This window comes from Pleurodeles waltl, chromosome 10 (genome assembly GCF_031143425.1).
Source record: "Pleurodeles waltl isolate 20211129_DDA chromosome 10, aPleWal1.hap1.20221129, whole genome shotgun sequence".
In the NCBI taxonomy this organism is placed as follows: Eukaryota; Metazoa; Chordata; class Amphibia; order Caudata; family Salamandridae; genus Pleurodeles; species Pleurodeles waltl.
The window spans coordinates 551,609,565-551,636,878 of NC_090449.1; positions in this window are offsets into that span (position 1 = coordinate 551,609,565).

The window sequence follows — 27,314 nt, forward strand, 5'->3', positions numbered from 1 at the left end:
TTTGTGATATAGAAGCAGTAGGCACTCACCAACGTCCAACCTATGTGGGTAGAGGGTCTGGAACCACTATTGATTATATTTTTGTGTCTCCACCTATGAAAGATCTGGTGATCAGGGGTGAGGTGCTAGGGGAGTGTTTTAGTGATCATAATCCCCTTATAGTGTCCTTTAAACTCCCTGGGGCCCTACGTAAATTAGGACGAGGTGGGCCTGTAGCGGTGGAGATAAGGGACAAGAGTAGGCGGCTTGGGTGGAAACAAGTAGATTCCCAAAAAGTTGTAGGAAGGGTGGTGGGGGAAAATTTACATCTAATTATGGAAACACTCTTGACAGAGGCTCCCAATCCTAAAACTGTTATGGATGCAATAACAGTAGTAAATGCAGCAGTGAGAGACTGTCTATTATCAGTTGGCAGTCACCCCAGTAAATGCAAATGTGGCTGGTTTGACAAGGCCTGCTATGATGCAAGGGAAAACCTGAAGCTGGCCACTAAGAAACATCCTAGAGATTGGGTCCTCGTAAAAGAAGCTAGAATTAAGTATAAAAGGGCCCTGAGAGATAGCAAGTTAAAACATAAAGATAAAGCCTGGGAAGAGTTAGAGCGTGCCATAGCTCTGAAGGACCCTGGCTTGTTTTGGAAGGTGGTAAATAGAGGTTCCTTTGGAACAGAAACATCTGAGGGCCTTGGTTGTAACATCGCCCCGGAGGCCTGGGTAATTCACTTTTGTAGAATTTTTGAGGGTACTCCCCTAAGAAATAATCAGGATAACGAGTATGATATGGCCCCTAACCCAGCAATTAGGTTTTCGCTCCAGGAGGTTATTGATGCAATACAGAGTAGCGCTAGTAATAAAGCTCCGGGCCCGGATTCGATTCCTATGGATTTGTATAAATCTAACCCCCAGTTATGGGCACCTATTCTCTTAAATGTTCTCAATGCAGCAGTTACTGTGGGCATTCCTGCCTCTTGGAGATTAGCCTGTATTGCCCCAGTGTTTAAAAAGGGCGATCGAAATTATCCTAAGTCCTATCGCCCTATTTCTCTCCTGGACTCTTCTGCGAAAATCCTGGGACGGATTATTTTAAGGCGTCTAGAGGCCTGGATGATAGGAAATGATATTTTAAGCCGGGATCAGTATGGCTTTAGGGAAGGCCTTGGTACGCGAGAACCTTAACCTATTGATGATGATCGGTAAGTACACGCAGGCCAGGAAAGGTACCCTCTATCTTGCTTTTATGGACCTTAGCTGTGCCTTTGACAAGGTGAACCGGTCTATATTGTGGGAGAGGTTAAATCAGCTAGGGTTGGATCCTAATATTGTAGAGCTGCTCCGGTATCTTCACTCTGGAACGGTTGCAATTGTGAGGGTGGGGCCTAATGGGGAAAGCTCAGAGGCCTTTAAGCTTTCTAGGGGTGTGCGCCAGGGGTGTGTTCTGGCTCCTACTTTGTTCCTTCTATATACAAATGGACTGTCTGATTTTTTGATGGAACATTGTAGGGATGTCCCAAAGGTGAATGGTATTGATATCCCTGTGCTGACGTACGCGGATGACGCGGTCCTCATGGCCCGCACTATGAATGGTCTCCGGGAAATAGTTAGAGCTTATCTCTCCTTTATGTCAGCTTTGGGTTTAGAGATCAATTTTAAGAAATCACATTTTATGGTTTGCGGAAGACCCTTGAGCAGGGTGGGGGAGCTAAGGATGGAGGATCAAATTATTAGCAGGGTCCATGATTTCCCATATTTAGGGGTTATTTTTTATGAGAAAGGATCTTGGAAACCCGGTATTGCCTGAAGGGGTGTGCTTTTTCATGCAACAGTTGGTGCGACTTTTGACTTTGCTGTAAGGGTAGGCAGCAAACCTATCAAGCCTTTGCTTGAAATTTATAGGCGGAAATGTCTTCCTGTCCAGCTGTATGGTGCGGCAGTTTGGGGGTATAGGGATGCCCGAGCCCCTACGGTAGAAGAAAATCGGTTCTGTCGAAGGCTATTGGGAGTTGGATAAAATATCCCTGGTTTTTGCCTTCATCTGGAACTGGAGCTTGAGTTTGTGCAGGACACTATCCAGTTGGCTCCCCTTCTGTTATGGATCTCAATCTGGAGTAACAAACATGCCACTCTTAATAGGGATATCTTAAGGGATTGTTTAGCTTGCAACAATGCAAAGAATATTCCCTGGCTGACGCATATAAGGAAGATGGCCCATGATCTGGGGCGGACGGATTTGTTTGATTATCCTGAGGGCCTGACTAGTCGTGATAAGAAATGGGTTAAGGATAATTTTCTGAGAATACAGGAGACCAAGAGGGAGGGGGAGGCTTTAGGGAAAAAATAGATCAGGGACTTTATCATGCTAAAGATGTGGGTGGGTCCTGAGCGCTATCTCTTAGAAATAAAGGATGTGAGGGAAAGGTCTCTTATAACTGGATTCTGTTTGGGGATCATAGAAGCAATCTGTGTTTCCCGTAGGTCAGTATGGGGAAAAATCTATCAGACCCTGCCCCTGTGATGGAGTATCCCAACAGACCTTGCCCCATTTTACATTGTTTTGTGTTTTTTATGCACCGTTTAGAACTCGATTTTTATTACCTCTCCTAAGGCCTAAGGGTTTCATGCAATATCGTCCTGCTTTTATGTGGTTGCAAATGGCCTCAGATGTATTGGTGTGGAAGGGCCTGGGATCATTCTTGAAGGGAGCTATTACTTGGCGTAATAATGTAGAGTTTTTAGAATGAATTCATTTAGTTTATTGTTTTTTATGAATAGGGTCTTATATGTTTATATTTTTGATGGGTGGGTTTTAGTGAATATGGTTTTAATGTTATATTAACAAATGTATTGGTGATTATTTGTTTGAATGGATGAATTGTTTCATACCAAATAAAGGCCCTCATTCTGACCTTGGCGGTCGGCGGAGAGACGGCGGTCGGACCGCGAACAGACCGGCGGTATTAAAAATGGCATTCTGACCGCGGCGGTCACCGCCGCGACCGACCGCCACTTCCCCACTCCGACAGCCACGGCGGTCATGACCGACGGGCTGGAGTCTGCGCACTCCGGTCCGGCGGTCGACCCAAGACCGCCAACGGTATCATGACCCTGCTTACCGCCGCGGTTTCTGGCGGTCGGGAACCGCCATGCGAACCATGGCGGTAGGCACTATCGGGGCCAGGGAATTCCTTCCCTGGCACTGATAGGGGTCTCCCCCACCCCCCACTGCCCCCCCGAGTCCTCCCCCCACACCCTCCACCCCCCTGCCACCCCCAGAGGTGGTACGAACCCCCTCCCCACCCCCACCCCGACATGCACATACACGCACCCCGACATGCACACACCCCCTACATGCACATATACACACCCCCTACACACACACATACACAACGGGGACACATACCCGCACACATACATGCCGACATGCGCACCCGCCGAACTACACACATTGCCCATAGGCACAGCAGCACTCCCCGCCCGCATGCACGCACTCACACACCCCCTCTACACACTCCCACGCACACCCCCATGCACGCACACATCACACAACACCCCCCCACCCCCTCCCCTCATGGACGATCAACTTACCTTGTGCGTTGGTCCTCCGGGAGGTGACAGGAGCCATGGGGAGGTGACCGCCAACAGAAGACCGCCAACAGAAGACCGCCACACAGAAATGTGGGTCGTAATTCTGTGGGCGGTGTTCTGCTGGCGTGGCGGTGGAGGTTGACCAGTCTCCACTTTCCCGCCGACCGCCAGTGTGGCTGCTGGCGGTTTTCCGGCGGAACGCTCCCAGCTGTCAGAATGCGCACAGCGGCATACCGCCGCGGTCGGCGGTCTTCACCGCGGCGGTAACTCGGCGGTCTTGCGAAAAGACCGCCAAGGTCAGAATGAGGGCCAAAGTCTTCTTCTTCTTAGCATAGTCACAATATGGAAACTGTGATAAGATTTCATTAATGCAAGAATCACAAACATAAGAACATAGCACGGCGTGATCATAGATCAGAATATGGCAAATATCATTTACGTCTTAGTTCAGCATAGCGTAATGTCAGTCATTTGTCTATTTGCGTCTGTCGAAGTGAACTCCTATACTAACCACTAATTAGCATCAGCATGTTGGGCTTCATGCAAAAACAATTTAGACCAACAATTTGGAAAACATCTAACTAAGGTCTCTACCAAAATGAGCAGTTGGTACGTAGAAAGGCAAAGCAAACAGACAAATTGCATTGTCATAATTACCCTCCAAGGATTAGGCCAGCACTCAGGATCAGTCTTCGTCTTCAGGACATCAGTCAAAACGCCATCAGTCTAAACTTTGTCTAAAGGACAGGGGACACTTCCCTCATAAGGAGGAGAAGTGTATAGGGACAGTCTATGGGTGAAGATGGTTTTAATATATTTCAAAGTCACCAAACAGAGTGACAGAGTTTCTGGATAAAATCAATAGCATTCCCTACCTAGTTCTCTCGACCCTTCTGTGACATGAGTTTTTATCCCTTTTTCGTAATACCTTCCCCCAAAATTCTATTGGGCATTTGCTATACCCCACTATCTTTAACCTATCAAATTATACATTAGGTAATTCTAATTGTCACCCCACATTTATTCATAACACTTTGATTGGTCATCATAATTGACGTCTTCGGAGGTGGCACATCCGGGGGTTACTTCACATCTTGGCACGTCTTCTCGGGTCATGAGTTCCTTTGTCCATGGTTTAAACGTCCTTGTACATTACATTAATTCTACATTTGTTTCAATCTTGTGTATAAACTCATACTAAAGCAGCAAGCATGCAGATGAGTACAGGATTGTACTGATACATTCATCTTCCAAGTTGAAGAAAAAGAACATTTGCAGGGTCATGGCCCTTTGCGAGTCAGCACACTGGAAAACAGAAAAATGCTTTTAATATGAGAGCCAGGCAACTAAAACCCACAGCTCACGCTAACTTAAGGCCTATAAGATTTTCAATATAAATGCAATATCATAATCGTTAATATAACTTGACTAACCATAGCAGTAATGATTCTATTTATGAGTTATTAGTGTACATTGGTGGCCACACACATTATAGTCATAATTCAAATGCACGTTTAAGCAAAATCACTATTATTGTCGTTTTCTATGCAACATCGTTAAGCATTGATATGAGCATTTCATTTTAATATGTGTTATTTAAGCTACGCTCTCTCAATTGTGTTGCACGTTTTATGCATTTCATTCATCTGAAATAAAACATTTTTGATTTGTGTGTAAGGTACAGCATCTTAATAGCTGCATCATGGAAGGCAGTAAAAATGCAAGTTAGCTCAATTTGGATGTCATCCGGAAATTGCAGATTGAAAATTAGCTTTGACGCCACGTTTTGTATTCTTTATTTATTTGTTTATCTGGTTACTGCATGTAGGACTCCTAATCCATTGTGTATTTTTGGGCTTTATATTAAATTGACAAGGAAACAATACAGAGAAAGTAAAATAAATGGTAGAACCGTGATATTTTTCTTTTTTTGTTTGCTCTTGCACTCCTATAGCTTAGGCAAAGAACCCCAAACAGTCAAGGGGTCAGGCTCCCCAGGAACCGCAAGCCATGCAGTACCAAAAGAAAGCTTGAAGCAGCACTGATAGTGATTGCTTTTTGTGCTTAATTTAGATTTGTTTAGTCTTGCAATAATATTATTTTTATGTGGGAAGCATTGTCTAACCACCCTGCTCCTCCCATTGTAGGACTCGGTAAAGCCGACTTTGTGAAGGTTCTGCAGATTAGTGCATCATAATGAAATGTCATATGCACAAATAGCAGATTAAATTGTAACTCCTATTACAAGATATTCGTGATCAAAAATAAACTTACCTTCAGAAGTGCTGGCCTCATTGTTCTTGTGAAAATCAAAGCGCTGCTCTGAAGGATTTTCATTATACATTCGGGTGAGATGTGAAAATGTTCTGCTTAATTCTCCTCCCCTGCTTGCTCCTTCCTCTCCTCTTCTTATGTGTACGATTTTTTGGCTCTGCGGGGACATCTGGCTACGTTGAGTTAGAGAAATAGGATGCAGTGGATTCTGTAGAATGCGTGGATTACTTATTGGTAATCTTCATTACTCTGTTTCTTCTTCCTCGTCCCATTCCCAAAGTCATGGAGTGGATGTGCCCATTGACTCCCCTATCCAGGAAAGGGAAGAAGGACAAGAAGCATATAGCCCCCCCATCCCTTCCTGTGTATCACCAAGCACCACATCACCAGCTGATGAAAGAACAGAGAGGGAGGGAGGGACGTACAGAATGGGACGAGGAAGGAAGAATCGGAGTAATGAAGATTACCAGTATGTAATCCGAGCATTACCTCCTCATCATCCTTCCTCATCCTTCCTCATCCCATTCCTAACATCATGGAGGAATGCCCAAGCAAGCCCACTTTAAGCAGCTCCAAGGAACCACAAGGAATGCAAGGTAGAGCAACACAAACCATAATGAAACAACTGAGCAATAGCCAAACAGAAATGACCCTCATCCCAGGGACAGGAACAGAGCCAACTGAAAGGATCCCAGTCAGGAGGAGGGATCAGCAGCCACCAGGAGCCCCACATCAAAGGGCAACTTGGAACCCTGAGCCACAAGCAACCTGTAATGGGTAACAAAAGTGTAGGGAGAGGACCACGTGGCAGCCCGCAAACGCCCTGAACAATTCTAAGGGGAATAGGCCTCAACCCCACCCAGAACCACCATGCCCAGAGCACATGGAACAAAATAAATCACAGTCCTAATCCAATGACACAAGTAGAGTAAGAGGGCGACTCGCTCAACTGGTTAGGAACAAATTGGACAAATAGGAGTTCAGAGTTGTGAAACCCAGAAGCCTGAGCCAGAGAATCTCCAAAGGATAGAAAACATCCAAAAGAAACAAAGAAGGAACAGAGATCAAAGGCCCCAGAGGCCAAAAAGGGAGAAAAAAAATCTCCTGCTCACAGAGAAAAGAAAACACCTTCGGGAGGAACCGAGGATCCTAGAAAAGGACAACCTGGTCATCAAAAACATGGAGGTAAGGATGACAGTAAACCAGAAGATGAAGCATCCCCAAATGCCTGGCAGTGGTAATAGCTACCAAAAAAGCAAAAAACACTACAAGGGCAGGAAAGTAAGGGCTCATACAGAGAGGACTCCAAATAGGAAAGCACAAGGGAAAGGTCCCAAATTGGGGACGAAGAAAAAGGAAAACCCTGAACAACTGAGCGGTCTGACAAACAGCAGAGGAGAGTATCCCAGGGAGTTGGAAAAGTCCCAAAAGAGCACCAATGAAGCATCAGAGTAGCAGCAGAAAAGGTAAAATCAAACCCCTCCTGAGGAAACTAAAAAGTTGCAGGGGAAGGGTCAGAAAGGAGAAAAAAGCTGTGCCCAGCACCAAGGAACAAAGGCGCTCCAATGACATTCATGTGCCCAGGTAGAAGAGGAGGGAATGAGACACCCGTAGAGAAAGAGCCATCATTACGAGACCTGCCCTTGCAACCTCCAAACCGAGAGACACAGCGAGACCACAGAGGGGGCAGAGGGACGGACAGAGGGGATGGGTCAGAGGAAAAACAACTCCAGCTCCACAGTCAGGAGACGGAGAAGGGGGAACCAAGGCTCCTGCATCCAAAAAGGAAGGACCACCACTACCTCCACTGCTGCCTGCAGCAGAGAAGCCTGGTACCGTAGGAACAGGGAAATTGGAGGAAATGCGTAAAGAAGACCTGGAGGCCAAGGACCAGACAGGGCAACAGTCCCCAGATCGCCCGAGTGAGGAACCAGGAGAAGAAGACAGGAAGTGTGGCAATCAGGGAAGAAGCACAGAGAGTCAGTGACTCCAGGTGAGCAAAAACTGAAGGAGCCATGGCAAACTCCAGGGAGGACGGGAAGACCCAGCTCAGAAAAAACAACTAAACTACTGAGCACCCGTGAAGGGGAACAGCTCGCAACCAAAGGAGAGTGGACTCCGCCCCCGACATTAAGAGGAAAGCCGCGTTCCAGGAAGCTGGACACAACCACAAATGAAGATCCAGGCTAAGGAAGTAGAAACAGGAAAAAAGGCCATGGATGCAAAACATGCTAGGGTCCAGGGAAGCAGGATATGATACACAAGTGGACCCAAGTGAAAGTGTGCCCAAGGCATGACGGCCAAGGTAGCCGAATGAAAGAAAGCAAAGAGGCATCAAAGTTGCACCACAGAAACCAACCACAGGGACAGGCTACAACAGGTAAGAAAAAAAGGGTTGACCCACACAAAAAAAAACATCTTAGCAGTAGACTGTGAAGTTACAGCCATTCCCTTGTGGAGGTGACCCCAACATCCAGCAGATGTCTAAAAGACAGACGCAGCTGGGCACACCTAAAGGCAGGAAGGGACAACGACCCAAGAGCTGCATCGAAGAAGGCACCAACATACTGCAGCTGCAGAAAAGGAGCCAGTCAAGACTTGGAGGGAGAAAACAGGAAACCAAAGCTATGCAATAGAAACACTGTGGAGGCTGTGTCCACCTGAGATACAGATGAACTATGAACCATGGGAATGAAGAATGCCTAATGCTGGGGCCTGGCCCTTTGAGAAAGTCTGGTGGGAGGACTGTAGGCCAACGCAAGTACCCAAACTGCCAGTAATCGCAAACCCATGGCAAACTACAGAAGGATCGGGAAGCAGGAGCCACTTGTAGACAGGCATCCTACAGATCGAACCTGGACAGGAAAATCCCAGGAGAGGCCAGCAAATCACCAAATGCAAAGTGGCCAACCAGAAGTGCAGGGTCGGGCCACACCAGCATAAACCGCAGGGTGATGAGCATGAAAAGCAACTGCAACCCCCAATAGATGCGGAACAACAAGAAGGGCCTATTCCAGGACCAGGGAGGTGAAACCATCTCCCATGGCCAATTACTACACATGTTCCCGAGGTGAGGCAGTCTGAAGGAATGGAGGATCTGGAAATGCCGGAGAAATGTCCAGAAAACATCCAGGGACACCACTGGAAGAAGCCAAATGCCAGAGACTGAAAGTAATAGAACAGGGAAAAACCGCGCCAGGTGGTCCCCTACAGGATAAAAAAGGGGGGGTTACAAGGCAAGTCAGGAGTCATTTTTTTTTACTCAGACCAGTCCACAGCGCTGGCTAACCTCGTTCCTTAAATAAGGCGCCCGCATGGCGCGTAGGAATGGTGTTAGCCGGCGGTAAAAATGTTGACGCAAGTTTGCGTTAAAAAGTATACATATTGGACAAAGCGTGAACATGCGATCCCTTGACCAATACGGACTTCGGAAGTAGTTTTAGGGAATTTAACTTAACAGGATTGCGTCAAGAGAAGACAAGCCATTCTCTCTAATTTTCTTGAGGGTTTACCTCTATTCTTTTGAGTTGCTGAAATACTTTGCGTTTTCTGAACCATGGTGCTGAATCATGATGCCTTGCTGACTGAACTGATTTCCTAATGATGAAGATTATCTTAGCTTTCCGATCCAATTGAGGAAAGGTATTCTTCTACCCATGTGTTTGTTATGCCTATTTGTATTTTTTTTCTAGGTACCAACCGCACTGTTTGATAGAGCCATAGTTAGATGTTTTCCAAATGTGTGTTTATTAAATTGTTTTGCATGAAGCCCAACATGCTGATGCTAATTTGGCATTAGTTAAGGATTCTCACCAATGAAAGTCTGCGATGGGGAATAACATTAATGCTTTTCTTTGCTGAATCTAAATGCATGTGATATAGTTTGCACAATTGTTCTAGTTATTAATTTGTGCTATAAACTTTGAATGCATAGTAGTTCAAGCTTTGATTGGATTACGTTTCTTTCGCAGCTTTGGACAGCTGTTTCTGTATATGTGCCATTTGATTTTGAGATTATCTTGCATGTCTTTAGCACTGTTAATATAGGGAAATAACCTGCACTGTAACCTTAGAATGCGTAGTAGTTCAAGCTTTGATTAGATTATGTTTCTTTCTCAGGTTTGGACAGTTGTTTCTGTATGTGTACCATTTGATTTTGAGATTATCTTATGTGACTTTAGCATTGCTAATATAGAGAAATTAATATCCTAACTTTTATTAAAGGTATGATTATTCATGGCTGTGAGGTCATGGTTTGTGACAATTACTGACTCCATTGATTATTAATGTCATTGATTACCATTGATTACTGATGTTACTGATTGAGTATTGATTATTTATCTGCATGTACCGGAGTTTTGGAGGGAACATCTTAATTGCGAGCCAAAAGGTTCTTCGACCTATTCGTGTCCCCTTGTAAGTTTACTTATTAAGGTCAGACGCGCTAACAGAGATGGTAGCAGAGGCGGATGGTTTGTCTCCTTAAGAGCCCATCACAGAAGTCCAGTAAAGGATAGCAGGTATTCACAGATATAGTAGAAAGATTGATGGTTGGTCTCCCCAATAGCCCATCATAGGTAATCCAAGAGATGGTAGTTACTTGATGATTTGGTCCCCTGAGAGTTCATTATTACTGAGATTTGGATTTTATTTTTTAATTATGCTTATTAGAGAGAAAATGTTCCCCTAAGTCCAGAAATTACTTTTCCAGAATCTCAGATCTTGCCAATGGTTGTTTGAGGATGTTCTCAGCGTTCTAGTGATAGTGTGAATGAAGTAGGGTTTTGCGCTTGCACAACTTATGGAAATCACAGGTGAATTGTGATGTTTCCGAGGATTTAGGAAGTTTGCATACTCCAAATGAGGTTGTAAAAGGAGTGTGCGTATTCCACAGTGTGAGAATAGGGAAGTCCTCGAACTTCACTTGTGTGGTACTTTGTGCTAAAATAAATGGCCATGTGGTTGTTGATGTGCGTGGTATAAGACTCCGGAGTATATTGAAAAGTGTATGAGACACTTAGGCCCATATTTATACTTTTTTAGCGCCACATATGTGTAATTTTTTTACGCAAAAGTGGTGCAAACTTACAAAGTACAGTTGTATTTTGTAAGTTTGCACCGCTTTTGCATCAAAAAGTCGCACAAATGCAGTGCTAAAAAAATATAAATATGGGCCTTAGTTTCATGTTGTAATTTGTCTGGTTTAATAGGTTGATTGAGCGTGGTCAACAAGTCAAAGTGTGAGTCAAAGTGTGCAAATTAGACTGAGATCTGGCAAGTCCTAGCTGCACCAGGACAGACCACTGACCAGTTGAGAGTAACATTTGCAGGTTGAATTTGGTTTGCGAATCAGGGAAACTGAGAAAGAAGGAGTAGCTGTTAGAACATGAGCTGTTAAAAATCCGTTAAGTTTCTGAAACGATTGTGTCGAAGTTTGGGAGGACAAGCCACAAGACTTTGTCAGCCGCAGTACTGTGAGTGTGACGTCATTGGAGCAGCGCTGGGATAAGTCGGTTAGTGAGAAGGGTCGTTCACAGATTGGCAGCCATCCGTGAGAAGCAATTGGTTGAGAAATTAGGTGAAAGGAATTCTGGTTTTAAAAGTAATTTCCTAATTTGATTTTGAATAACAAAAAGTTAGAAAATATGACATTTTTCAAGGATTTAAAGAGTGCTTTAAGGGTAGATTACAGTGTGTATAGGCAAGGCTACACCGCCAGAAAGTACACCAGCTTACATTGTAATGGAAGAGAAGGGTGTAGCCTTTGTCTAGAACAATGGTGCAAAGTGACAGAGAAAAGATGGGAACTTAGAATTTCCTACAAATGGGACCTTCAACTTGAGGGTTTTAAAGCATTTAAGGATGGTGCTATATGAACCAAAGCCCCTTCCTAGACCAGCACAGCTCGAGGCATTAGCGATCTGGGAGCTAGTAGCCAGACAGCTGCAACAACACAAATGCGAGAGGAGAATGAGAAAGGCAGAAAAGATTTTAACAGAGGCTAGATTTGATAGTGCTCATAGAGTTTGGAGGATGGAGACTTTGCACGGAATTAAGTTGTATCCGGCAACTACGCAGGACAATGAGAAGGAAGGAAGGAAAGCTACTAGAAAGACTAACAGAAGCCTGTCTGAATGTAGGAAGGCTAGAAAGTCTTCAACAGTGGAGGAGAAATCAGATGATGATGAGTTCATTTTACAGTTATTAAGAAATTGTCAACCGCCATATGCAGCACATGAGAATTATCCGAGCACCAGTGCTGATCCTTCAGCTCCAACACAGTTTAATGGGTTAGCAAGTCCGGAACAGGATAATACTAGCCTGACACAGAGTCCATTGAGGTGTAGTCTTAACACACCTACTACTCCGGTAGTGCAAAAGCAGGTGCAACCGTCACAGGTTCAGAGAATTTACCCTGATGTGCTCGTTATGGAAACAACTTCGAACTTAATGGTGCCTATGGAACAGGTTTACCCAAGACTGCTGTTGGTTCAGACAGAACCAACTCCACTTTTAGTGCCGCAAGTCCAGCCACAAGTCATGCCGAGATTCACTCCACTAACAGGGACATAGTCAGATATGACTCCAATGATTAATCAAAACATGGGAGTTACTCTCTCACAGAACATAAGTACCAGACCAACCCCAGATGCTATATCTCTACCTATTACTGTTGGTCCAGCTGTGCAATTATTTGCACAGAAGAAACCTAGTGTAGGTGAACATGTTGTCATGACACAGAATGTAACAGGAGGAGGACAATCAGAAAATACTCGAGAAGTCTCTCCTGTGGGATAGACTTATGACGGATCAAGATCACTGTTGGACCTTAGTCCACTCGGAGTACTCCCAGATACTATGGTAGGGTTACACATTAGCCAGAGTTTGAAATTGTTGACACTGCATACCCCGAATACAGTTGCACAGCAAGTGCCACCAGTTCAAGCCAGGAACATCTCGTTGGAAGGGCTGGCAGCTCAGCAGTTGATTGAATGATTAGACAAGCTGAATACCCCGCAGAGTGCTCTAAGGGAGAGGAGTGTTTGAACTATGCTAGGCTAAGCATGGAAGCGGGTGAGCTCATTGAGGGAACTATGGGTATCAACAGGTTAGGATCCTACATAGAAGAAGAGTTGAGATATTTGTGCCCGAAGATTATAAGGGAGGTGAGCAAGGTGCATCAGAAGCTAGCAGACCTGGCCAGAAAGTACGGCACAGAAATAGAGAAAACAATGCATTTGAAAAGGAGTTACAGATTAGATTAGACTAAAGATTTTGAGCACATGAGATCTGCCAGAATGAAGGCACACCTTAGGGAATTGCTTCAAAGTGACAAGACCTGGGGAGCATTAAACAAATGGGAAGGCAGATGGGTAAAGAAAAGAGACAAAAGGAAAAGTGATTCCGTAGAACTGACTGCAAATGTGCAGCAAGGCCCAGATCCAGTGAAGATTTTCCCAATGAGAGAGGTTCCAGGAGGGAATTTTATTTATGTCCCTTGGAGCAGAATTTACATTCTATCATTTACAAGTGATTATCCATAATTGAGAGAAAAGCCAGTGGAGTGGTATCACCAGACAGACAGGTTTGTGAAAATTGCAAAGTGCCTGTGGGAAGACTTGAACACATTACTAGAGAGAGTGGTCTGAGCTGATCTATGGATAGAGTGTAAAAGGAGTGTAGATTGGCCAACAAGTGAACCAGAGATAAAATACAGATGCAACGTCTCCTGAGGTAATGGAACATTACTATAAGGTGACTGAATTTTTGAAAACGAGAATTTCGCCCAAGAACGTTGATTGGCAGAGGATTGACAGGACAGCTCAGGAAGCAAAGGAGTCGATACATGCGTATTATGAGAGATTGTTACAGGCGTTCAACCATTACAGTGGTACAGAGACAATAGAGGCAAAGGACATGATTCATTTTGTGTTCAGATTTGTGGAAGGATTGAGACGTGAAATTAGCCAGATGATTAGGAGTCATTTGATCTGATGGCAAGCAAGGCCGATTGCTGAGGTGTTGAGGTGTGCAAAGCACTGTAGTGATGAGATTGAGTTGAAGCAGAGAAAACTGAAAGAAAAGACGATGGTGATACAGATTAAAACTGCTCAGACAGGCATGCAAGGGAGTTTTCCACAACAGCTACCACATCAGCAGCAGGGAAACATGGTGTTTCAGCAACAGATGAGAGGTAGAGGTCACGGAGGTAATATGAATCGTGGTCCAGAATTAGGTACTGTATTGGTTTGGAATGATGTACAGGGAATGAAGAAATGATTGCCTTGTCACATTTGCGGAGCCATTGGAAACTGGAAACGGGAGTGTCCGATGATAGTGCAGGATGGTGTTGTTCAGCAAAGTAATGACATCAATTCGTACCGGAACATGACAGGACCGGAAATGAGAGGTCCTAGTCCAAATTTCCACATGTACAAATTACACAGTTGCAGCCAATACAGCAGAAGGTTCCTGTGGTACCTAGACAGCAAATTCAAATACCTTAATCCCCAATGGAACAGCAGGAAATGATGCTTTCTCAACAGGTCGCAGCTTAGAAGCTTAACCAAAGTATTAACACAGTACCCCAATTCCCATTACACAGTGAGAATGGAATAAACAATGATTGGATAAGCAAAAGTTCAGATGAGGAGCCATGTGTGCTTCCAACCTCCTTAGAAGTAGATCAGAGAGGTCCCTATGTGAAGGGAAAAGTTATGGGTCACAGAGTTTCATTTTTGGTTGACACAGGAGCTACACGCTCTACAGTGAGAAGTGCAGAAGTTCCAAACTTGCCCCTTTCAGGTAAAACAGTTCAAATTGTAGGAGTAGCGAATCAATATTTGACCAACCCAATTACAGAACCAGTTCAGGTTATAATTGGCAACTTTCAGGGGTTGAAAAAATTCATAGTCTGCGATTCAAGTCCACTATCCCTAATGGGAAGAGACTTGCAGTGTAAAACCAAATGCTTAATTACTTGTTCAAATGATGGGATTTAGATACAGAAGAATAGTGATGATCAAGATGATCAAGTTCCAGAGATCGAATGTGATATGACAAATGAGGAATACCCTCTGACTGAATTTTCCCCAATGTTCACAGGGAAGGAGCTTCATTCTGATATGCAGGGAACAGTTAAGGAGAAGATGTGGGATCTGACAGAAAAAGAGAGAGGTCTGAAAAAGGGAGTTGAGCCAGTTAAAGTTACTGTAAAGCTGAAAGCAGTTTTTCCTCAAATTTCCCAGTATCACATGCCACAAGGTGCCCTTATGAAGGTCGCCCAAATAATTGCAGACTTTGTGAAACAAGGGGTTTTGAAGGAAGTATTGAGAAGCTCGTGTAATTCACCGATAATGGGTTTGCTAAAGCCCTGTGGGAAGGCTTGAACTGTCCTGTGGTGCCAGATCCAGCTGTGAAAATTTTTCAGATTCCATGTGATGCTGAATGGCTCAGTCATTGATTTGTTGCAAGCCTTCTTTTCTGTGCCTCTTAATGAGGACAGCCAATTTCTCTTTTTTTCAAATTTTTGGACTGAGTTTATTGTTGGTGCAGAATTCCTCAAGGGTTTTCAGAGTCTCCTTTCATATTCAATCAGGTCTTGAAAAAGAGTTTGGAGTCATTGGAATTGCCTTTTTTGATCGACCTTGGTACAGTACATTGATGACAAGGGATGAGTGCAAGTATGACACGATTGCCTTACTGAACCATTTGGGAAAGAATGGTCATAAAGTGTCCCCGCTTAAATTGCAATACTGTCAAAAAGAAGTCAAATACTTGGGTCCTCAGATTGAGAAGGGATCAAGAAAGATATCCAGAGAAAGGGTTACGACCATATTGCAGATGAATCCCCAGACCACACAGAAAGATGTCAGGATGTTTCTAGGGATGGTAGGTTATCGTCGCCAATGGATTCCAAATCTTTCAGTAATTTCGAGACCATTGCAGAAGCTGACTCACAAGGAATTCACTGATCCCATAGTGTTAGACCAGGCTGGAATGAAAGCACTCACTAAATTGAGAGAGAATCTGTGCAAGGCTCAAGCTTTGGGTATGCCAGACTAGACAAAACCCTTCACATTGTTTTGTCATGAGCGTGATGCATGTTCTTTGTCTGTCTTGACACAGGTCCATGGAGCTGAAAACCGCCCTGGAGAATACTGTTCAGCCACTTTAGATCCAGTTGCAGCAGCCTTACCAGGTTGTTTGTGTGCAGTTGCAGTGGTTGGACAAAGCCTTACACAGTGTGAGGGCATTGTGATGGGATATCCTTTGATTATAATGGTCCCTCACTCTATTGAGATTTTACTTACAAAGACAAAAACACAATATTTGACTGGTGCAAGATTGACCAGATATGAAATGAGTATTCTAGGGTCACCAAATGTGTCATTGAAAAGAAGTACAGTGCTGAACCCAGCAGCCTTACTTCCAAATGAGAATGTTGAATTTGAGAAATTGGAGACATTGAGCATGATTGTCTTGAAGTAACTGACTTATGCACAAAACTGAGACCTGAATTTAGAGATACTCAATTGGAAGTGAATGACCAAATTATCTTTGTTTAAGAGACAATGCAGGGACACTGAGAGCAGAACATGCTGTGCGCACAATTACTGGTATTTTTTAAGCTTCCTGGATTCCAGGAGTGTATAATACCCAACAAGCAGAACTGGTAGCCCTTACTAGACCGTGCCATGTTTCTGCTCAACTGAAAGTTACCACCTATACAGATAGCCAGTATGGATATGGAATGGTCCATGATTTTCGTCAGTTGTGGTCACAGAGCGGTTTCTTGACCTCTTCCAGTTCACCAGTGAGAAATGGTGAGAGGATTTAAGAACTGTCCCATGCTATACAAATGCCTGAGAGCATTGCTGTGGTGAAATGCAGCGCACATCTAAAGTCACAAGACTTCATGTCATTGGGAAACGGATATGCAGATCAAGTCGCACGGTTTTCCGCATTGAACTATATATTGTTTAAAGATAAGTGGGAACTGTTACCCGAAGAAGATGAAACATATCCAAGTTTTGCATTGAAAGTAATTGATACATTGGAGGAATTGAAAATGCTGCAGAATAATGCTGACAGGAAGGAAAAACATTCATGGAGTAAAATGAAATACGTGCAAAGACAAGATGAATTGTGAGTTTCAGAAGAGGGTCAATTGGTTTTGCCCAAATAGTCTGTTGTCTCAAATGGCTAGGTATTATCATGGTCAAGCACATGTTGGTAAGGATGCCATGATTCGGTTGTTCAAACATGATTGGTTCAACCTAAAGTTTAGACAGGTTGCTGAAGCAGTTTTCCATTGTTGTGTCATTTGCCAGCAAATGAACGCGGGAAAAGGGACAGTGGTTAATTTCAGCCACATTGGAAGAGCAGGAGGTCCATTCAGCAGAATGCTGATGGATTTTATTGAGATGCCTGTGTAGGAGGTTTGAGGTATGTGTTGGTGATTGTTTGTATCTTTAGTCACTGGATTGAAGCTTACCCTACACATAGAAATCACAGTCTCACAGTAGCAAAACTGCTGCTTAGGGAACTGATACCACGTTTCGGGTTTCCAATCTCTTTTGAATCACATAGGGGAAGTTACTTCAACAATGAGGTAATTAAATTACTGTGTGCAGCATTAAACATTCAGCAGAAGTTCGATTGTAGTTACTGCCCTGAAGCATCAGGACTAGTGGAACAAATGAATGGTACCTTGAAGTCAAGAGTTGCAAAGATGTGTGTGTCCATGAATTTGAAATGGCCTGATGCAGTGCCTTCAGTTCTGATGACAATGAGAAACACACCAACAGGAAGACAGGATTGTCGCCGCATGAGATCCTTATGGCCCGAGCCATGAGGTTGCCAGTGGTGCCTGCAAATGCACTTGTCAACATTACAGATGATATGGTATTGGACTACTGCAAATGTCTGGCTGATGTGGTTTGCTCTTTTTCTCAACAGGTGCAGGCTACCACACTGCCACCGATACATAACCCAGGGTACAATGTGAGGGCCGGTGACTGGGTTGTGCTCCGGAAACACGTGAGGAAAACATGTTTGGAGCTTCGTTGGAAAGGACCATTTCAGGAAGTTCTGACAACTACCACAGCCGTGAAGTGCGCTGGAATTCCAAACTGGATCCATGCCAGTTACACAATGAAAGTAGCATGCCCACTGGATCATGAAGAAGAGTTGTTGAGAGTACCAACAATAGCATAGCAAGTCTCAGGGCGGGAAAAAGAACAAAGATGAACTGAGACCGGATGTTGAGACGGGGCCACTCATCTGAAAAGCAGGATGTCTTCAGGGGCGTTGGTATGCCCCCCTACTTCCTGGAACAACTCTCGGCACTTCCTGGTGAACACAGAAGCCCCGGCAGGTATCCCTAAAGGAAAGGGGGAGTGGAAGAGAAAGAGGCAAAACACTGCCACGTCCAGAACACCAGGATGCTCCAGCACTTCTTTTGGATAATAATAACTGTTGCCACAATTACTAACACTTGATTACCAAAAACCCAAACTGAGTACCATAACAATAAGTACTGCGACACTAGGGCTGGCTTCACAGAGATTCACTGTTGCACACTACAATTAGAACTGTGGTTGCACTTATCATGCAAAAGAAAGACAAGCAAGGGCATTAATTATATCACATATACTTTTCTGGATGCATGGGGTTAAACTAAAAGGAACAAAAACAATCCAAGAAATACAAATGTCCACTCTGGGTTCAAACAGTTAGGGTGGCACAGTTTGGTTTGGTTTCACTGGGTGTGTGAAAAACCCTTCAAAAAGCAAATTCCCCAAACCTGAAACACAGGCATGAATGACACAATTTAAATCCAAGAGTTAAGCTATTAGAGAAAGAAAAGTCACGTAAATGCTCTTTTAAAATTTCACTGTCACTTTTTGTAGTACTTGAGCTCAAGCAGATTTCCTGAAGCACTTTTAGGCAAATAACTACAATAATAATGTAGAATGTTCAGAAATGCATTTGTCTCTTCAAGATAAGCACTCTGCCAAAATACGAGGTCTGAAATACACCAGCTGTTCTAGGAAAGTGCAGCGCTGAAAGAACAAACTCCCTAGAGGATACTAGTCCCTTAGCTGCAGTCTTTTCCGGTGTGCTGCAGGAATGCCTGGTGTCAGCTGGTACAGGAATAAAGAAAAGAATTGCCTCAAAGGTCCTAATTATGAGGATGACAGCAGTGGCTGGACTGCCAAGATGTTGAGATCAGGAAGCAAAACAAAGCCAAGCAGGGAGGCCCGCTTCACTCTGCTATTTATAGCCAATCAGGAAAGCAGTTGAATTTCCAGTGTGGATGAAAATAACATCACCACGCCCACTTAGAATCACATGTCTACACCTGCTCACATTAGCAAACAAGCATTGATAAAACCAATTGTGTAACACAGCACATTATGTTTACTTAGAAACATGAAGGTTTAACCAAGAACAGAGATATGATTTAACCCTAATCCCTGGGGATGCTGACAGATAACACAGGAGGCACCTTGGGGGTTCCTGACAGTGGTCTGGGCACTGAAGAAGCTGAGACCATATCTGTTTGGGACTCACTTCTGGGTTCAGACAGACCACAGGCCCCTCAGATGGGTCATACAGATGAGAGGTGAAAATCCTAAACTCTTGAGGTGGTCCATTTCCCTACAGGGGATGGACTTTACTGTGGAGCATCACCCGGGGATTGACCACGCCAACGCTGATGGTCTCTCCAGATACTTCTGCCTTAGCGATGAGAGCTCCCAGGAGATTGGGTAGCTCTCCCCACTTTCAGCTGGGGGGACACACGTTAGACCTGATAGCCTTATGGTGGCCACTCCTAACTTTTTCCCTTAAACTCCCCTTTTTCTACATATAAGTCACCACCAAGATAGGCCCTAGGTAGCCCATAGGGTAGGGTGCTATGTAGGTAAAAGGTAGGACAGATACCTATGTAGTTTACATGTCCTCCTAGTGTAGAACTCCTAAATTTGTTTTACACTGCTGTGACGCCTGCTCCTTTCATAGGCTAACATTAGGGCTACCCTCATATACTGTTTGAGTGGTAGATTCTGATCTGAATGGAGTAGCAAGGTCATATTTAGTATGGCCAGAATGGTAATACAAAATCCTGCTGACTGGTGAAGTTGGATTTCATATTACTATTTTAGAAATGCCACTTTTAAAAAGTGAGCATTTCCCTGCATTTAGATCCTTCTGTACCTTACAATCCACATACGGCTAGGTTCAGTTGATATCTCCATTGTGCATTCACTCAGACAAACCCAAAACACAGGATTCTCAGCCTCACTTGCATACATCTGCATTTTGAATGGGTCTTCCTGGTCTGGGAGGGTGGAGGGCCTGACACTTACATGTCAAAGGACAGTAGCCTGCCCTCACACAAAGGACTGCTACACCCTCTACTGGGACCCTGGGAGACAGGCTTGAACTGAAAGGGGACCTTGTGCACTTTGAAGCAACCCTTTGAAGACTCCCCCACTTCAAAGGGCACATTTGGGTATTTAAACAGGGCCTCTGCCCCTACCAACTCAGACACTTCCTGGAGAAGAGAACCTGAACCAGAACCTGCCAAGAAGAACTGTCTGGCTGCCCAAATGACTCACCTGACTGGTTTCTGTGAAGGACTGCTGTTTTTCTGTTACCCTGCTGCCTTGCTGCTCTCTGGCTGTGCTGAGAAGTGCTCTCCAAGGGCATGGATAGAGCTTGCCTCCTGTTCCCTGGAGCTTCAGGACCAAAAAGACTTCATCTCTGCAAGAAGAACTCCTTGTGCAGTGAAAATCAATGCACAGCCTGCCAGAAACGACGCACAGCCTGCATCGCTGTGAAAAATTCACTGCACGCCAAACCGGAACAACGAAGCCCGACTTTTCAATGAGAAGATCGACGCAGCGGCAGTATAGTGACTGGAAATTCAACACATGGGCCACTAGATCGACGCACAGCCAAGCTGGAATGACGCAGCCCGACTTCCAGAAAGGAATCGACGCAGCACCTGCCATGCAGTAGAAAAGTCCATGGAACACCCACCGGATCGACGCAGACCTTGTGACTTCGTCCTGTCAGTGCCGGATTTCAACGCATCGTCCCTGGGGCATCCAAAAAGCCCGCAACCCAAAGAGGATCCAATACCGATCTCCGGAAATCAATGCAAAGCCTTCCCTGCGTGAAAAATACATGATGCATCGTTGTGTGTGGCCCGAGAAATTGACGTATACCTCTCTGTTCTCCACGCATCTCCTCCTCTGCAGTTCCTTGTGGAGATTTTGCACGCAAACCAAGTACTTTGTGTTTGTCAGGGACATTTTCTTGCTTTTAAAAGACTAAAGACTCTTTATATCATTTTTACAGTGATATCTCAACACATACTTATTGGATCTTAATCGTTTTTGACCTGCATTTATCCAGATAAATATTATATATTTTTCCAAACACGGTGTGGTGTATTTTTGTGGTGTTCTACTGTGTTATTGTATGATTTATTGCAAAAACACTTCACACATTGACTTCTAAGTTAAGCCTGACTGCTCAGTGCCAAGCTACCAGAGGGTGGGCACAGGATAATTTGGATTGTGTGTGACTTACCCTGACTAGAGTGAGGGTCCTTGCTTGGACAGGAGGTAATCTGACTGCCAACCAAAGACCCCTTTTCTAACAGGATCCAAGTCAGAGCGCCAGAAATTGATCCAAGGCCTTTCCTGCGTGGAAAATTACTGATGCATCATCTGTGTGGGCCCTGGAGAAACCGACGCACATGTCCCCGTTTTCCACACATCTCCTCCTCTGCGGTCCCTTGCAGATAATTTGAACACAAACCAGGGACTTTGTGCACACAAGAGACACTTGTTGCTTTTTAAAGACAAAAGACTCTTTTTATCATTCTCTAAAGTGATATTTCTATGTGTACTTATCAAATCTTGGTAGTTTTGTCCTGCATTTAACCAGATGAATTTCATATATTTTTCTAAACACTGTGTGGTGTATTTTTGTGGTGTTATACTGTGTTATTGCATGATTTATTGCACAAATACTTTACACATTTCCTTCTAAGTTAAGGCTGACTGCTCAGTGCCAAGCTACCAGAGGGTGGGCATAGGATATTTTGGATTGTGTGTGACTTACCCTGACTAGAGTGAGGGTCCTTGCTTGGAGAAGGGGTAACCTGACTGCCAACCAAAGACCAGAGGCCATATGGCAGTCCATTGTGGAAAAGGTCAATAATGTGGCAGAAGTCAAGAGGACAGTGATTGATTGTAAGAAGTGCTGGCATGATTGCAAGATAAGGACAAAAAGAGAAATTGGCCAGGAACCGCAAGGCAGCATTGTAAACCGGAGGTGGAAGTCCATCATCCCAGCAGCAGCTGGACAAGTTGGAGTAGATGGTAGCAACCATCATTCCTGAGGAGTTGGTGACAGGAGTCCTGGGAAAGGACACTGCAGCCTATGAGGAACAAGAAGAACCATATGGTAAGTTGTAGCCAGGGGCAATGTAGCAACTATGCAGGCAGCTATGTCCCAGCGCCCCAACACTCTCTCTGCACGCCAAATGGTAGTATGCTGGCTCATCTATGGTCTAACATCAACTAAATGTAATTCACACTGGCCAGTTACAATTTGCACAGCTAAGTCCAGCTCCGTCACCTTACACCCTTCAATGTGTAAAGTGCAGTATCAATCCACATTTACATTTCTTTGTGCTCTGGCATTTCCAGTGCAATGTACAGCAACATCACACACTACAACTACAACACCCAGAATACACAGCAGAAAAAATGTACTGGAACAATACATCATGCATGCACACTGCTACGCTGCACAGACGGATTGCGACAAGGCAGGTCACCTTGAACATTGTAGCTACTCAATCTCACTTGGACCTATGCACACCAATCTAAATTGTAAATCTTCAGAATGGAATGGTTGTGTCACAGGAGAAACAACTCATCCTAGAGGGAGCGGGTCAGGTGTAGGCTATGGGAAGTATCTACACATAGGGAAATGGCAAGCGACATGTCTATAGCACCCTGCATGAAAATATAGTGCATCCAGCTGACCTGGCAAGCAGGGTAAGAGCACATAGGCATCAGCTGACATGGAAGGGACCACGTGAACTCCTGTCATCTAATAAATCGGACTGGGTTTGGGGGGTAATGCAAGAGATGCACACCAGCGGACCATGGCCCTCATTACAATCCTGGCGGCCAAAGTCCGCCAGGGCTGTTTTGGAGTTTGTAACGCCAACAGGCTGGTGGTACAAACTTGGGCATTACACCCGCGGCGGAAGCGCCACTTTTGTCCCGGCAGTTGTAATCCTCCAGGGCAGCGCTGCTTGCAGCACTGCCCAGGGGATTAGGAGTCCCCCTCCCGCCAGCCTTTTCATGTGAACCGCCATGAAAAGGCTGGCGGAAAGAGGAGTCTGGTATATCTGATGCGGGTGGGGATGGAGACCATGGCAGGCACGCTAGTGGCAGTTCATAGCTGCCTCAGTCCGAATAAGGACACCTCCTCAGCAATAATAGGCACCTACTCTCAACTCCATGGCTTTTTGCAGTCTCTGGCTGACATCATGAGGCAGAGGCATAACCAATTTAACTGCAAAAGTGACACCAGTGAGGTTGCCACCCAGCTGGGGGCAATCAGATACATCTTGGAGCGCATGGAGTGGAAATAGGACTCCCTCATTGCCACCATGGGGCCTACCACTGTGATGTTGCTGCTGTATGGCAAAACGAGCAGATCCTCCTTATTGCTGTGCTGCCTTATGTGTTGCTACAGATGAAAGCTGATGTGGACACAGGATGTGTGTGTGTGTTTCCCTCTACTCTGACACCTACAACACCCCTCTCACAGGAGGCACCGCACACATCAGAGGAAGAAGATGCGGACTGCACGTCTTTCACCCGAAAAAGTGCCTGTTAGCATTTCTTTGTTGGACATACCCACTTTTTTCTTTGCCCTGTGCTTAAGGATATGCTAGTGTCAAATCAACTGGAACTGTCCTCTATTTCCATTCTCCCACTGTTTACTTTACATGTTTGTCCTCTGTTACTGTGACCAATCTACCCTAATAGCAATGGCTGGCACAATGCCTGTTAAAATACGCATTGAGTTCATGCATCTTTTTTTGTGTAATGGTGCAAATGTGTGTTCTTATGGATAGTGTGATGTGCAATGCATGCAAACAGTTAAAGGGATTGCTGTGTTGACTGATTAGTTGGGGTTACCTGCTTCCTGTCTTTGCATGTATGTAGTGTGTGTTGACAGTGTACATATGTGAGAGTGTATGCATTACTTTGATCATACTACACATAGGGACCAATCCCTCTGTTAGTGCAACGGCACAACTTTTAAGAGTTGTCCCATGTGCCAACTATGGGCCTCATTACAACCCTGGTCAAAGACCGCCAGGGCTGTTTCAGCCATTGTACCGCCAGCTGGTGGTACAATCTGGTGAATTACGGGGTCGCACCCCCGGAACCAGCGGTTTCCCACCATGGTTGTCCCGGTGGTTTCCCGCCATGGTTGTCCCGGTGGTTTTAATCCGCAAGCAACGCTGCCCGAAGGATTATGAGTCCCCTTCCAGCCAGCCTGTCCATGGTGGTAGAGAACACCATGGAAAGGCTGGCAGGAAGGGGAGTCGCGGAGCCTCTGGGGGCCCATGCACTTGGCATGGGCAGTGCAGGGACCTCCAGGCACAGCCCCACACTGCTTTTCACTGTCTGCACAGCAGACAGTGAAAAGGACAGACAGTGAAAACGGCCAAAAAACCTGCCGGCTCCATTAGGAGCCAGCTCCCATGTTACGGCAGACATCCCCGCTGGGCTGAAACTCTGTATCCGCCCGCAGGCCCAGCGGGGATCTGATAATGCAGCCGGCGGCATTGCGGCCGCATTGGCGGCCGCTCAGGAGTTAAACCTTGGCGGGCGGACTCCGCCGCAAGCCAAGGTTGTAATGAGGGCCTATGTATTAGCACCTGATTATATTGCTTCAGAAGGGTATTGCTGAGTTACCTCCAGGGGTGCTGCATACTTCACCTGGCATGGGGTCAGCACCCCCATACCCCCATATCTAATAGAGTGCAGCTTTCTGCCAATCTGTGCCATGTACCAAGGTGCAGGCAGCAGGATGTCAGACAACTTGGGAGGGTGGTGGGTACAGTCTTTCTTCCAGGCAAGTGCTGTAATTGGACACACCTGGAAAATGATGTATGGATGGGGCCATATGCTCCCCTTCCCCCTCCAGGGGGCTCTTATCGGGGGACGCACTGCCAGTGCACCTCCTGAAACTGACTTTGCCTGTACCCTAACATCTTACATAAAGCGGTCAGTCCAAATCAGAGTAGTAATCACATTAGCATGTGCCCACACACCCCTGCACAAGAGGGTGCACCCTCTGTTGATGCCACAGTCAGTATATGTGTCCTTAACCCACAGCCTTGTCGTGAATGTTGGCACAAGCATGTGCACCACCTTCAGGTATTTCCAGGAACCCCAGGGGACCACAAAGTATGTGAAAAAGGCCATTGTGCACCTGCGGTACTTAGACTTAACAGCACTCGGTGTGAATATTGTGGAACTTAGCATGCACTTTTCAAATAGGATAGTATGTTAAGGTGCCCTGAACAGTCCGTTTTACATAATTTGTGATTCACATGATTCTCACTCATGCTGATGGTGCAATGCTAGACCACCATGCATTCCGTTGCGTGACCTCTGACATACTGAGGACAGCAAAGCAGCGTACATCAAACTATTACTATACTCTGCATCAAGGCAGTGTTGCTTGTGCATAGCAGTGGGTGTTTACATTCAATACCCATGTAGTTTGACACTGTGACAGGTAATGAGACTCATGTGGACAAGGCTCACTCCCAAACTTGTCACACATCCCCAGTACAGCCTGAACAGGGATGTATCAATAGATGTGACCATGTGTCCTGCATTCTGTTGCTCACATTGGCCACGTAGGACTGTTCCATGAATGGTTTATGTGCATGAAAGTGTTGAAAGAACTGTAATGCAAACTGACAGCAGACTGGGTGGAGTATGGGCCTTTTATACAACCCCATGTTTGCAACAACATGTTTACTGAGTTATCCAGATAATCCATGGGGATTGTCCAGCAATAATGCACCAAAAGGTTCCTGCAATACACCCATTACAATGAGTGACACTTGTTAGCCTCTTGAGGTGCGTTCATTTACTCCATAGCTATGAGTACAGGATGATCCACATGGCTAGACTTTATATGGCCTCAGGGATATTCTGGAGAGGCTTGTGCCACCAGATGGGCTGAGAATGGGGCGATATAAGTGTCACGGGCCTGTGGTACATAGGCTCATATCTGTATGACTTCCCATCCTAGGATGCCTTTCGGTTGCAGTGTACCCACTCAGGGAGTGAGCGTGATTGTGTGTTTCAACCACTCTACAGTGTAAGTGGCATGCAGGTGACAAACTGGCTCCCTACATTTGCAATGTATGTGTGGTGGCATTAATGACCCATATTGATATGTGCATACCAACGGCTAACAGAGAGCCTTCGGAAAGACACACCATAACATTTCTGACCACACAAGCATTGGCTCAATAGTCTTGTGTTTTGGAGCATATGTGTTGCACATTCACATTGCAGCACCTCCTATTCTTTACCCACTGGCTCACTCTCAAATTTGTGGATCAGAAAGTAAGCTTGTCTTACCACAACTAGTCAGGTGTAATCCAATCATATATATGTTGACCATTGACACCATTCACAATGCATGCATTGCACCACTTTGTAAATATGGCACGGGGAAAAGGCCACCTTAGCGCCTCATTAGCATAATAAAATGATGCTGAGGTGGCACTAATGTGGTGCACGGGGCTCTTAAATCTTCCCCTATGAGTGACCTCTACTATCCTCCACAGGTATGAGGCCATACAAATGGCTAGCTGTGCAAGAGTCACACACAGTATTGCACACAATCTGTTAGCATACCATGTACATTGTCTTTCCATCACTTCACAGTTATCATATTATGAGTGAACGCTACTAACCTCCACAAGTATGAGGCGATACAAATGGCTAGCTGTACAACAGAAACACAAAGTAATTGCACACTATCTACCTTAGCACACCATGGGCCAAATATATCATGTGATTTTGCTGTCGCAAAAGGCAAACATCGGCATTTGCAACCACAAAATTGCCTTGTACAATGTACCATCCCTATTCTGCGAGTCGGTATCCACTTGCAAAATAGGGATTGAGACTCGCAAATAGGAAGGGGCATCCTGAGGGCATCCCTTCCTAATTGTGACTCACTTGGGGATGTATGACTATGTTGTGACTGTGAATGCGGTCACAAAGCAATCGCAGTTAACACAAATTTCAAATTGGTGTTAACCAGTTCGCAAACGGGGACCCCTTTGTGATTAGTAGAATTTTTTTTTTTTCA